Source organism: Acipenser ruthenus, chromosome 18 (assembly GCF_902713425.1).
Source record: "Acipenser ruthenus chromosome 18, fAciRut3.2 maternal haplotype, whole genome shotgun sequence".
NCBI classification, from domain to species: Eukaryota; Metazoa; Chordata; class Actinopteri; order Acipenseriformes; family Acipenseridae; genus Acipenser; species Acipenser ruthenus.
In genome coordinates, this window is record NC_081206.1 from 17,811,701 (window position 1) to 17,826,339 (window position 14,639).

Consider the following 14,639-nt stretch of genomic DNA (forward strand, 5'->3'; position numbering starts at 1 on the left):
ATTACCTGTAACTAATTAATGTTACTTGGTACCTTGTAAACCCTGTGTGGTGCTTAATACCTGTCTGTCACCAGAGACTGACAGTAACATACAGAGGAATTCGTAGACGTATAAAAATGATTCCACCAGGAGAAAACCTGTTTGAGAGAATTGCTAACCCAAACCCCAGTCCAAAATCGCAAGTCATTTCCTCTACCAGGTCCTTGAATGGCAAAAGTTAAATATTCACATCCGTTTTCTGCTTCAGTGGAGATTCTAGTTTAAAAGTTTTTACCTTGGTACATTTCCGGGATGCACTTATATGCATGTCCAATGGTTTTTATCACCAAAGCAGGCCCCCAGGGAACATTTGTCTGATCTCCAAAGGTTCAAGCTGCCGCTTGAGTTAGTGGGAAGCTTTCTTATTTGATTTAGTATTTATTTTTATATTATTATTTTATTATTTATTTCTTAGCAGACGCCCTTATCCAGGGCGACTTACAGTTGTAAACAAAAATACATTTCAAGAATCACAGTACAAGTAATAATACAATTAAGAGCAAGAAGGGTGTAAGTAGTGTCTGCACAAAGTTACACTTGTGTCTGGCATATGAAAATAAGATGACTGACTGGATATAGCCTTCATTAGCACAAACAATCAGAAGCCAGAACCAACAGATAAGTATTCTGAGGAGTGTGTTCTAATGAATGTCCATACCAAGGGTGTGTTAAGTAAGTGAGCTGCTCAGTGAAAGAACCTACTGAGCAGCACAGAGCAGATTGCCTCTGTGGTCTGAGTGAGCAGAAAAATTGTCGCTCTGAGCCCATTGTTTCCTCACAATTAGATGACTGGTAATGCATACAGGAGCCTTCTATATTCTGAGGAGAATCCTTGTGTGGTAGAGCAGTAGTAAAGGTCCTGTTGTGAATAAACTAACCAGGCACCATCAGATAAGGGGATATATGAGGGGAGAGGTTTACAGTGCCAGCATCACACCTTTTCACCTTGTGGCTTATCATTTCTGTTGCCATGTACTGTGCTGCACTGGCTGTGGAGTTTGGGTGAAATTGGAGTAGACTGCTGTGGCTGCAGCACATTTGAACGCAACAGAAAACAGATGAAATCTCTGTACGTCAACCCGTTTGAAACTAGTTGTGTAATATAAACACAGTCATTTCTGTTATGCTGATGTCAGCTTTAACTATCAGAAAGGAGAGCCAAGCATAACATACTACTGTTTAGAGTTCAGACCCGACCCCCAACTGCGAAAAGAAAAAGAAAAAGGTTTGCCTGGTTGCAAGGCTCAGTGGAAAACAGGGAAAATATATCCTGGAAAAAAGGTACCGTTCAAACCCTAACATTGTCACTGAAAATGACACGTTTGTTTGAAGAGGTATTCCTTGGTGTTTGCCTAATTTTATTTCTATTTGTTTTTCATTAGGTGCTGATTGATTTTTAATTGTTAGAGTAAGTAGCTTCAACTGTCATGTTAATTGCATTTTTGTTTTACATTTCCCTTACTACATTATGCTGTTTGCAATCACGGTCAGTTTTTCTGGGTTCTCCAATACTGAGTTATTATATTTTTTCTCTAAATGCGCCTTTATAACGTTACATGTAACAGCTGAATCTCTCTGCAGCAAGTCGGTTTTTGATAGAGGGTTGACAGTAACAGGTGTTTCCGTATCCAAGACTGCTGAAACAACTGATTGTTTTATGGAGGAATAGTCTTAGAAGCGATGGCCATTCTGGAGAACAATCTGCAGATCTCCCCTCCCAAATTCCCAGAAGGAAGAGGGTCAATCACTGAGGACAGGCTTCCTTTTCCACCAGAACAAAGAAACAGCTTGCAGTCTGGCTGCCCATGGTGGCCCTACAACTTATTGACATTGTTATGGCAGGTTGGGTTTTTTTTAGTTTTTTTTTGCACACACATTTTTATTGCTCAAAATCACTTCCCAAAATAAAAATAAACGCATATTTAAAACTGGTGACAGCTTTTGTTACAGATAACTATCAGGTAGGAATAGCTTTCTCATTCCCTTTGCTACCGCTTTGCTTTGCATGCGTTGGTTCAGATTGGAAAGTGTTTCAGACAGCATTCCTTGAAGTGCACCATCATGCCAAAAGGAACTACAGTCCACATTGCTAATAGAATGAACTAATGAAACAGCTCCTTTTTCTTATTGCCAAGGTATCTACAGCTGCCATCAGTCAGGTATGATCTTACAGCTCCCACAAGGTCAATGTCAGGTATTCTGTGTATTACAAAGAAAATTTGAAATGTGTAGTGAGACTACTGGTGAGCTTGATTGTCAACGTACTTCATTGTGAAAGTGCAGAATGGTACATTGTGTGCTAGACAGCAAATGGCACAGCTGTAATAAAAGTAGCAACATTTCTTATCCCTCATAAGTGCCAATACTGAGGCAATGCATTGGTTCTGGGGCAGCTATATTGAATTTATATAATTTATCTCTAAATCTGCCTTTACCAGGCTTTGTACTTACAGTACGACTATCTAGACAGGTTCAAAGCCAGGTAAATTTAAGGCAGACTTAACCAACAGGTTTTGGGCCCAAATACCCCTGATCTGGCCCGTCGAGATAAATTTGGGTCCCCGGTACATCATGTTGGCTGGGGTCCCCCACCCTTTCTGTCGTATTTTTAGATTTAAAAGGAAACAAATCTAACCGGCCTGTAGAAAGCTTGCAATTATTATTTTACTCACCAAATTATCATGTAAATACAGTTTTTTGATTTTTTTAAAAGAATCCCCCTAAGCTCGGAACCCTGGGACAGTTGTCCCCCCTTTTTTGTCAGCACCCCAGTTAGCCTCCCAATTGAATAGCCATGTGTTTGTATCTCTTCAGCCCTGGTCTCACGGCAGCTCATGCTGGGTGAGTCGTGCTTAGCGAGCCTGGGCTCCCACAGCCATCGCTTGCCAGGCCCTCTTCGTGAGCAGCACACACCAGCTGCACAGTTGGCAGTTTGATAATTACTTGGCTCACCTCACCACCAAGCAGTGAGGAAGCTCTTCCTAATTGCATCTAATTGAATTCTGAGACATGGTTTCTGTTTTTTTTCCATCTTGGAAATCAATACATATTTTAATACATATTTTTTGCCTGCTTAAAATGGCTGGTATATGGTCACCGAACATGAAACATTAAGTTACTTTGGAACAGTTGTGAGATAAAAGCAGACTTTGAGACTATTTAAATTATGAAGGGACTTGGTAAAGATAATGACAAGCAAATAGGGAATCACAAACTGTCCAAATCACCAGAAACAACGGAAGTACCACCAGCAATAGAAAATGTATTTTTAACATTGCACAGGGATCCTGGGACACACTGGCATTGTACCATGGTATTGCAATGGATTACCAGTGTGTATATGGTATATACCATTATGATGCCATTGCTATGTCCAAATGTTCCACATTGGTGCACTATTCCACCAACAGGGCATGCCACTGTAACTGCCCTTGTTCTACCATTGCCATTTAAGATTGTTTCGTAACAATAATGCTGTCCACGGAAAGGTTGGCAATTTCTGACCAAAAAGGTGTCAGGTGTATGACTAGCTGTTACTGTAGATTTAAACTAGAGGCACTGGATCTCCTTCTAGCAGCTTAAAAATACTGTACTTGCCTCTGGACTACAGCTTGCTCTTTACTTGAATTGCAAGATGTTTGTCTTTAAGCTGATGGTTTGCGGATTGCGTCCAGCCCTGAGATACCAATGCTTTACAATTAATACACCATAATGGTATGATGTTGTTGTTTTTAACTATCACATCAAAGCTCTGTCGGTTGATTTATAATAGATTTTCACTTTCTTCTGTATCTTTTCTTCTAAAATAGTCCCACATATAAGCACAAATACACATAGATGCAGCCCTTACTTAGTTCCAGTGCTTATATTGTTTGTAATATAAATACAGGTGTTTGGGTCCCTCGCTCGGAGTGGTCCATGGGGAAACCCCTGAACACCTCAGGTGCGATCTGCCTTTGAAAGCAAGGGCACCTCTGTGAAGAGATTCCCTGTGATATTGAAGAGCTAGCGTGCGTCTAGGCTGAGGGCACTAACAGTGTAACAGGCAGTAAACATTTGTCTGGTAGCAGTGGCAGACATATGCAGCTGCAGGGTAAACTAATTGAATCATGCTCCATAGCACTGTGTTTAAAAAGGCACTCACGAACATGAGGAGAAACCAAAAACACATATCCCAAGTTTATAATGTGTGCCTAATGGGAATTCTGGCATCACATTCCAGAAAGCTAATGTTACAAAACTATTTGCAAACAACCCAGAAGGCTAGCTTAGGTAATTCTGTGTTTATTCTTGACCCAATAGGTTTTGGCTCTCCTCTCTGATAACATTTAGGCCCTACCTCCTCACGAACCTAAAGCTAGAAAATAAGTAAGGGAAAATGGAGAACCAGTAAAATCAACTTAAATTAAAACCCCTTATTTAAATAAATCTTTTAGTCACTAATTGTGTTGCCACTGTTAAAATGTATACTTTTGACTGTATAACTGACAAATGCTCATTCTTAATGTATAATTAGTAACGGTGGTATTTTGGTAATGTGACGGACAGCGTGCTCTTGGCCAAGCCTTTATCTAAAGCAGGGGTGTCAAACATACGGCCAGCGGGGCCATTTTTGGTGGCCTGAACATTAGTTTCTAAAATTGCATTGATGTACTGAATCATTTTGGAATTCTTCTTTAAAACAACCCGCCTCTTTAATATAGCACATGTATTCAACATTATATAACATTTGTGATATTGAGGTTTTTTTTTTTCCTCAGTGCGGCCCACCAAGTGAACAGTCTTAACTTAAATGGCCATTGCTGCCAGATGAGTTTGACACCCCTGCATTAGCATAAGAAATTCCTCAATCCTGTGGTGGTCAGTTTATTTCCTAAAAAGTCTGTGCGTGCGCTACATTATATACCTCGGGTGTTTCCAGTGTTTTTGTCAAACACTTGAATTTCTCTTCTGACATGCCAAACTGAAATTAAAATGATGAATGCAAAGAGCCTATTTTTATAATACTGAAACTGGTGAGCTCTGGGGTATTGTTGCAGCTAACTGACCAATTATATTGGCTTCACTGACTACAGTGAGTCTTCTAGAATGTTTTTGGCAACGATATGCAAACTGTGCACAAGGCATCTGAGTATAAAATAAGCGTTAAGATTCCTATCTTACTTTGGCCCTTTTCACTTGACACCATTGGGACACCACTGTAATACCAGCATATTTCCTTGAAACCTATAAATACTTTTTTCACATTTGACCAAGTTTTTAGTGGGGTTAAACATTGGTTCTTACGTTGGAATCCATGACCGAGCTGCTTAAAGACATGTTTTCATAGCATTTCAATTATTTGCTGTTCAATCATGTGAAGTAGGAAGGCAGAGAAATGACACTAATTTATATTGGGTCATATTTACCGGAATCATTCTGTTAGCTCAATGTTCATTAACTTTAATAGACATCCAAGGGTTTGCAGATGATCCAAAAAGTTACTGTGAATAAGAGGGGCTTTCAAATAACTCCTGGGTTACAGCCCTCAGATTATTTGAATTGCTGCACTTGTATCATCATTGTTTATTAGCATCTGTCCTCCGTGCACGAATTCCAATCCCAAATTCTGCTCCCCATTCAGATTAATTGTTAAATCGTGATTGTGCACGCTTCATAGGGGCTCTGTATACGTGTTTGGATGTACTGTAAATACGGACAGCTGTGAAGCAGATTGCTGTCTCGATTAGGGTGACATGGCCTTGAATTAATCATTACTTCCACCTTCGCACAAATATCAACATTCAATATTAGATTCTTAATATGTTTACCAGTATTTCAGAACCTGTTTCAGTAGTAAGTATAAATAATTTATCTGTAATCACGCAATCAAAAATTCAGAGGTAAAAATTCAAGTAGACAGACATTTCAGGTAATGTTTATCAGTTTTCATTGATCCTCTTTTCACTCCTGGGGATTAGGGAGGAATGTTGACTGGGGCTAGTTCACCACATAGTGCTTCAGTGTCCCCTACTGGTCAGAGTGAGGAGTCCAGGTAAGACTTCCCAGGCTGGGCACTCAGTCTCCAGTGTTCATGTGTTTAGCAGCACTATCTGTTGTTTAGGCTTGGCAGTTTCAAATAAATGATGGTTACCTGTTTGTCAGAACTCCTGCTCAGTATTGGGTAGAATGGGTCAGACAAAATTTGCATTGGACATAAATGTTGTAGAAGTAATGTTGGGGGTGTTTGTCCGCACCCTTAAACATGTTGTCCATGCATTTATCATTATTTCTTCTGGAAAGGACAGAACGCATTGGGGGAATGCCTGCAGACCAACATGGAGCAGAGAGCTGCTGTATAGTGTTGTACCTATGTTGTTTAAAAGTTAAGAAATTGTATTAGAGATTAAACAGTATTGAAGCTACAGTAAGTAACTAACTGGAATCTAAAACCTTTCTCAACTTCACCTAAAAGAAGGCATCACCAAAAACTTCCTAGTACTTGAGTTCTGGGCAGCTGATGAAAATATCAGTGGTCCTTCTGAACTTCTGCATTGGCCTCCCACCAAAGAATTGACCAAGATGAACTCTGCTTAGTGGTAGATATCTGATGTGGTCACCATCCACTGTAGCACAGATGATTTTGAATTACTTAGTTCAAATTGACTGTGATTGAAGATTAGGATTTAGAGAAGCTCAGCCTTACCACCAGATCTGAATTCAGTTTCAGAATCTTGGCTCATTGAAGCTGTGGTTAGAAGAGAAAAGGCAAAGGCCACTTATTTTACTTGAAACATGCCTTCCTTCCTCTGCAGAGCTGTGCAATTCACTTGCAAGCTACAAATATGCAACATATTAGCGAGTTACATATAAAATGCAAGGAAGAACATCTGGGGAAACCATTTAATGGATTATTCTTACTGTTTCTTATGTTTAACCTATAGTAAGTATATCTGGTTTTAATATTCCAAAAATGTCGCCTTCACTGATGAATCTCTGATCGAATGTTTGAAGTTATGGATACATATCTGGTGTTTATTAACCTTTTGTTTGGTTTTGTCCAGCACACTGTGAACAGACATTCGATTTGATTTCCAAAGTTTATTAGACAGCATATTGTATGTAGATCAGTGTTTACAATAAGCTTTTTTATCATCGTACTGTTTCTCTTTCAATTTTTTTGTCCGGTCTGCTTGACACTAATCTATAGTTGGTTTTGATTAATATTTTCACATGGCTTGGCAACCCATTCCATACATCCAGCACAAGGTGCTACCTACCTTCAGTTCTGAATGTGTCTTCTGTTCCCAGTCACTGGGCGAAGTTTAAAGACGTGACTGGGGTTGTCTCTGTTGATTTCTTATCGCCTCTAATTCCCTGTAATGGATCCAGTAAGAAACCTGGTGTTTATCTGTCTGCACATTGGAACACATGTGCAAGACTGGATCTCCTTTCTTGTTTCAATGTCCAGGCAGGGTTGATTGTCTACCTGGCTTGTTTGGTTTGCCCAGTCTAGTCCTGACACAATTATCCAATGGCTGGGAGCTTCTTACAATCCCTCGTTGATTTTCAAGGCCTTTTACCAAAGAGTAAATTACTACATTTTTTTTCTCTCCTTTTTAAAAAAAAACACCTAGTAAAGTTACTAGTAATAACACATCAGGTATTTAAATGTAGGCTGTTTAAATAAGTCGGGTAGTTTCATTCTCATTTTCTAACTTGAAAGGGTGTTTTTGACATTTTTGAAAAAGGCACCAGTTACTTTGAATGCATTTGCACCCTACCCCCTTAACTCTAAGCTTTAAAGAGTAGAAAGGTTTGCCATATATTGTTTCCCATTCATATGGGTTAATTGTTAATACAAGCCCTAAACAGCTTTCGACCACAGTAACGCACTGCAGACTCGTGAAACAACAGCTCCATTTTACTGCTCTCTTAGTGGGTAATCCCCTGGGATCTCTGGCATGCCTTTTAGAATTTCACTGTATTCATTTTTTATTTCATGAAAGAACATTTAGGTTTTCAAGGTAATGGTGCAATTTTGCAGGAGGTAGACTAGTAAGCTTATAAAATGTCCCGGCAGCCAAGCCAAACAAAACCTGAAAAAGCAGGATGGAAATAGGGACTCCATATGGATTTGATCAGCCACAGTGCTTTTAAAACACCTTTGGGGGAAGTTTGAGGGGATTAATACGGCTTTGCATGAGCCACCTTCCAGAGACTACCAGTGAGGTTAAACATGTCCTCCAGACTGCTTCGGAAATCATTTGTCATCTCTTTACCAAGAGTCTTAAGCTCCAAGTAATTTTACACAGTGTTGGCATACGTCTGGGAACAATAGGTTGATTTATATGAAGTGGCTGCATTGACGTTGATTACAAAAGCAGAATTCTCATTGCTTTTGTGTTGTTGATAACCTGGCTCCCTCATGGGACAGTAACTACTGAAATACCTTACTAAATGTGCAAATAAGGCAAGATTGATGGAGGGCTGCTATAGATAATGACATTTACAGCAGTCCCTTAGCTCTCTTTTCATCCCCTTTTATACTGCTGACTGGCAAAGAAATGCACAGCCATTTATCATTTGACACGTCTTCTGAAAGCATGCCAACAACCTTAGAAAAACCAAATGAGTTTTCTAATGGACAATAACAATGTAACAGTCTAAAGCTCTTCATGTAAAACATACTGGTTTGAGTTATTTAAACTCGGATTAACCAGGAAGTTCCCTTTAGATCAGGGGTCACAAACTCATCTGGCAGCAATGACCACTTAAGTTAAGACTGTTCACTTGGTGGGTCATACCATAAAAAGAATATATACTACTTTACACAACATTACTCCCACTGCACGATTCCTAGTCATCAAAAAATATGCAGGCATGGTTTCAATCAATCAACATATTACTTGATGTATTTTATAGTACAAAATAGGCATATATAACTAGAAGCAGCTTTCCTAGAACACTGACCAAAAAAACTAAATATCACAAATAGAAGAGTATTTTACTTTCAATGGAACAGTACCACTATGAAATGTACATTTTTATGACTCCTGTCTGGGCACTTCTTCTCTCGCTCACACCAGTGTCATGATATCTGGCTGTATATCCTTAGCTATGGCCACTCACAACACAGCGGCCAAGTGTTCATCCGTGTTTTGTACATGTTCATTGTCGATAAGAGCTGCTCACCAATGTAAACTCAAAAGTTCTGACTATTTGGGGAACTCATTGACTGGAACATACTGGTAGAAATCTTGCTGTGACCCTTCATTGAATTTATCATCGAGATGCTGTTTGCACTGAAAATCGATCAGCTCCGTTTGAAGTTCTGGCTGGGCTGTTGTCACATTACAGGGAAATGGGTTTGCAAATAACTGAAAGATGTTTAGATGAGACTGGAAGTCCTGAAATCGACAATCAAACAATTTGATCAGATTTGCTAGTTTTTCACTGCAGCACTTGTAGTCTTCATCATCAAATTAATCTTTGTATAACTCTTGAATCTCTCGGCATGCAGTGAAGTGAACACAGTTTCAGTTTGACACACATTTTGCTTTGAAAGCTCTCACCTCTTCATCCATTAGTGTTACGATCTGCTTTGGCCCTTGGAGTTTCTTGTTGAAAACGTTAATTTGCTCGGTGAGGTCAACAAGAAACGCAATATCCAGTAGCGATTGGGGATTACTGAGCTGCACAAGATGTTTTCCTCGTTCCGACATGAAGTCCTGTATTATTTGACGCAAGTGAAAGAACTGCTTCAGTATTGCCCCACGACTCAGCCATCGTACATGTGAAAATACAGTAAATCATCATACTGCGATTCCAACTCATTTAACAAGGCACAAAACTGTTGATACTGCAAACCCCTGCTCTGAATGAAATTCACACACTTGATAACAATGCTCATTACATGTTCTAATTCTGCAACTTTTCCACATAATGCCTGTTGATGCACAATGCAGTGTAAGAAAAGTGGTACTTTCCCATTTCTTTCTTACATTTTTTCCAGCACTCTGCCAGCCAGTTCACTCTTTTACCCAGTCATATATGGTGCACCATCTGTTGCAATCCCAGTTAGTTTCTTCCAAGGTAATTATGCACTTCCCATGGCTTCTTGAAGTTTTAAAAAAATGTCCTATCCTGTGGTTGTGTTGTTCATGCTTAAACTTAAAAGTTCGTCAATAACATTGAAGTTAATATTACCTGCCATTTCAGTAATAGCTCAGCAACTGTTTTACGAGACAGACTGACATTAGAAAAATTATCTTTTTTCAGGGCATACTACATCAGCTGTATTAAGCATGCACCTTTTTAATAAATTCACCATCTGAAAAAGGTTTGGCAGTGCATGCAATCTCTTTGCTAACAATAAAACTGGCCTCCACAGCATTTTCATTTTTCTTCTCATTTTCAGAAAAAACATTTCGTTGAGACTACATAGCTTCTTTCATCTTTGTGACTTTGTCAGCACAAGCCTTTCTAGTAAATTCAGAATACGTTGCTTTGTGCAATGTGTCATAGTGCTGTTGTATGTTAGAATCTTTCATAAATGCAACTGTTGCACTGCAAATCCGACATATTGCCTTGCTGTCAAATTCAGTGAAAAAAATAATCATCAGTCCAGCGATTTTGGAATCTTTTGTGTTCCGCCTCCACCTTTCGCTTCTGTGACATCTCCAATTATTTTTTGGCAATTTATTTAAAATTTTACACAAAGTAAAATAAATAGTTTAAACAATCCTTCGCTTCGCTATCCCCATCAAAATTATGTGTGTTGTGCTGTTACACGTGTACGTGAAGAAATGGATCCTGTGCGCCATTTGATTGGCTATTTTACTACCTCTGAGCTGTGATTGGCTTAATGGGAATGTCACTCATACAATGCAGACTGCACATGTTGAATGCACATGTTATATTAAAGAGGCGGGTTGTTTTAAATAATAATTCCAAAATGATACAGTTCATCAATGTTATGTAAAAGCTCAGTTTTATCCATAACTATTAAATACTCAATAGTGCTGAATTAAGAAAAAACTATCAGAAACGTTTGCCATTGAATTTTAGACTCAGTATTTCTTAAAAGCTCAATTTTACACTGGGCAAGACAGCTGATCTTACAGACACTGTATGGGACTGACAGTAGGAGCTCAGTTGAAAGATGATTTTGTATGCACAAACTGAGGTACAGGGGTGACGGTATAGGCCACTTTAGAAAAGACTTGACTGCAGATCTTCACCACCCCAAGTTGAAGGAAATAGAGGCTGCTAATCACTGAGGAATGGCCAAGTACTCTTCCGGAAAAATTTAAACACCTTGCAGAATCATCAACAAGACCCTGTCACAAAGACGGCCGCAGTGGGTGGCGTCAGACCAGAAGCAGGAAATAAACAGACAGAGAGGTGTGGTTTGGTGAAGCTGAGCGAATGCTTTCGCTCAGCATTTAATAAAAAGAACAGAAAATAAAAGGTTGGAACACAAAACAGGACACGGCACTATACGCCAAAATAAAAAGACAAACAAAAACGGACCAAACAGACAAACAAACACGGTGAGCAGATACTTTCACTATTTACTTTCACAATTCACAATTACCTCCGTCTCCAATCCCGTTCTCCACTCACCGAACACCCAACAAACCTGAGTGAATGAAAATGTGTCTATATATATTGTTGTGCTGGGATTCAATTACTAATTAATTATTCACTTGAATCCCAGCACGTGAATGAATTACGTGCAACCCCGTGCTCACATATTACATTTAACCAGCACGTGAAGTGATTTGTGCCCTCCTCGTGCCTAAATACAAATCTACATTTTTAAATACACGTGAAACACAGACCCGTTTATATCCCGTGTACCAATGACTATACACCAACATTAACACACGCAACATACAACACTTAACACACACATGTACACAGGGGCGGGGCACATTGCCACAGACCCTTATTTATGTCATGCAGTACAGTGTGGGGAGAGTTCATATATTAATGCATCTAATAAATCACAGGGACCACGATGGTGTTATTAAGATCCACAGAACATCTGTAATGCTTATTCCCAGCTAAGCTAGATCACCACTTCATATTTTTCAAAAAGTCAATTGTTGACCATTAACATTTTTAAGAGGTGAAGGAACAGCCTTGAATAATTCTGGAATGTTGATCTATTATCACTAAATGTCTATTTAAGCAATGAAGTAACCAGTAGGTTTTTTTATTATTATTTTGGGCAGTGTCAGCTATTGCATTTTCTGTATTGTTTTTCGATTTCAAATTTAAACATTATGCATATCAAGACAGCCGACATCTGCGTTTACCATAGTAAAAACACAGCAGGGATAACAAGTGCTTCAGTACCATACTTCCCCACAATGGCTGCAAATTAAAAATTACAGCCATCAGTATGACAAAGTTGATGACTGTATAATATTTAACAGTGTGTACCGAATTGTATAGACTAAGAATTAGCAATGGGATATTTAATCACAATTTGATAAGCGATTCTCTAGATATATGTATAAGTGTCACTTACAGACAGATTGACACAGTCAACTCCATGTAACCCCGCAATCTGATATCTCAACAACCTAAATAGTGTTCATACCAAGTTTCATAACAGGAGAAATTGTTTTTCCGATCTATACAGATCGGCCGGATGTAGCGACACAGACAACTGACTATAGCTCCAGAATCTGACACTCAAAAACCTCAACTAAATTATGTTAATACTGAGTTTCATGACAACTGGATAAGCGGTCCTCGAGGTATATTCAAAAATGTAAGTGTGACATACAGATGGACAGATGTACGGACAGACAGACACCCTCATATATATCTTCACAATCTGACATTCTTAATAACTTATAAAATAATGTCAACTCCCCAGCGAAGATAATAAAGCAAAGTGAAAGCATACTACAGCAAAAGGTAAGCTTGGATTTACTATACTATGATAAAGTATATTAATAAACATGGCAGTCCATGGTAAACTATGGTAAACAAATAAAACCAAGAGAAAACCTAGAGCAAAATTATCATGCAGATTTACTGTGTAAACTTTTATAAGGGATAGGGAATAGGCATGTATTACAAACAAATACAAGAAAAATCATAAACAAGTTATCTGTCCAAACCAGTACATTCCTAACATTCTGAAGCTCTGGGGTAGGTCAGTTAGAAGCATATGTATGCACACTTTTATTAAATCTTTTTTCAATTAGAATGGAAGTAAGGAAAATGTGGGTTTAGATCATCAAGCTCCTGGGCCGAGAGACAGAATAGTCATTAATGGAGCGTTCCTTCTAGTCTTTCATTGGAAGAAGTGGAAACGCACAGCCTGCCAAAGCCCACATTCGTTCTCTTGGTAGGGTAGTATTTCATCAATCTGACTGTTAAAAACAGGGACGAGCTGTTTCCAAGAAACATTAGAGGTTGTTGCATCTCTGCTGGAGCCAGCAACAATGAAAAGTGGTGTAGATTTTAACCCTGTAAACCCTCGCCTGTCTGTTATTTCAGTCACTGTTTTTAAGTCATGCTGTCTTCACCAATCAATGTGATCTTTGTATGGCCTGGGTGAGAGAGCCTATCTTGCAAATGGAGACACCCACAGCAAATACAGATTTAGAAGTTGAGTTTTTTTTTTTTTTTGCTGTAGTTGTGTTGTCTTGCATTGCTTGACAGAGCCTCGCTGTACCTGTACTCAGGTATGTCCCATTCAGTCTCATTCAGCACCTCTGGGTAACTGTTTTTTTTTTTGTTTTTTTTTTTCTTGGTACCTCTGTGTCAGTTTGTGCACACATTCTGTAAAAAAAAATATCTGATTCTGGGCTTGATGTCAGCTGAATTAATGAGCTGGGAACTAAATGAGATGAAAACAGTTGGTTTTGTCAGAGTGTAAGCGTCCACAGAGGGTTTGGAGCAAATCAAAATTCATGGGTTGTGACTGCTGGTTGTTAGTGGCTCTTTTTACCCTGGTTTTACATTGGTCTCCCAATGGTAAGTTATTCAGAGCCCCAACATGCATGTTGAACTGGTGCTGGCAGTCTAGTTATTTGGAAAGCCCTGCCTCATTCTTTAGGGTACGCTGACCCCTGGTGGGGTAATACAGTAACACAAACAAAATATAAAGAAACAGAACGTGCGTACCTGCTGGGTTATGTGCTTTAATTAAAGTGATTGCTTTTATACAGTAAGTAGTAATCTATTAACCCATTTAGTCATGATAACAGGATCAGATTGTGTTGCTTTATTAGTTTGTAATATGGAATGCTACTTCAAATAAGATATACTTCCTTTCTGATTGGCGACACAATGTAATATAGCTTTCTCATTGGCTCAGGTGAACATACAAGTACAAAGGCAAAACTGAAAGGTCCATCGCTATGTAATTAAGAGGGATACAAGGATAGTTTTTTGGTCAAATAAGAAGTATATAAAAGCATCTGAGAGGTGCACAAGTGACCCCTAGTGGTCAGTTTTATACTGGCCTCATTACAGAAATGCCACCTTGCTCAGAGAAGTAAATATGCTGAACACCCAAGAGTGCAGAAACAGTAATAAATGGTGATTAAGAATACTAAACCAAACAAATTAAACACTGTATTGTTTAAATT

General features: G+C 38.9%; 1 protein-coding gene across 5 annotated transcripts in view; it reads right to left on the minus strand.

Moving 5' to 3' along the window:
- Positions 1-14,639, minus strand: part of LOC117419410 (acid phosphatase type 7-like) — a 42,789-nt gene that overhangs the window by 16,231 nt on the left and 11,919 nt on the right. The window lies entirely within an intron of this gene.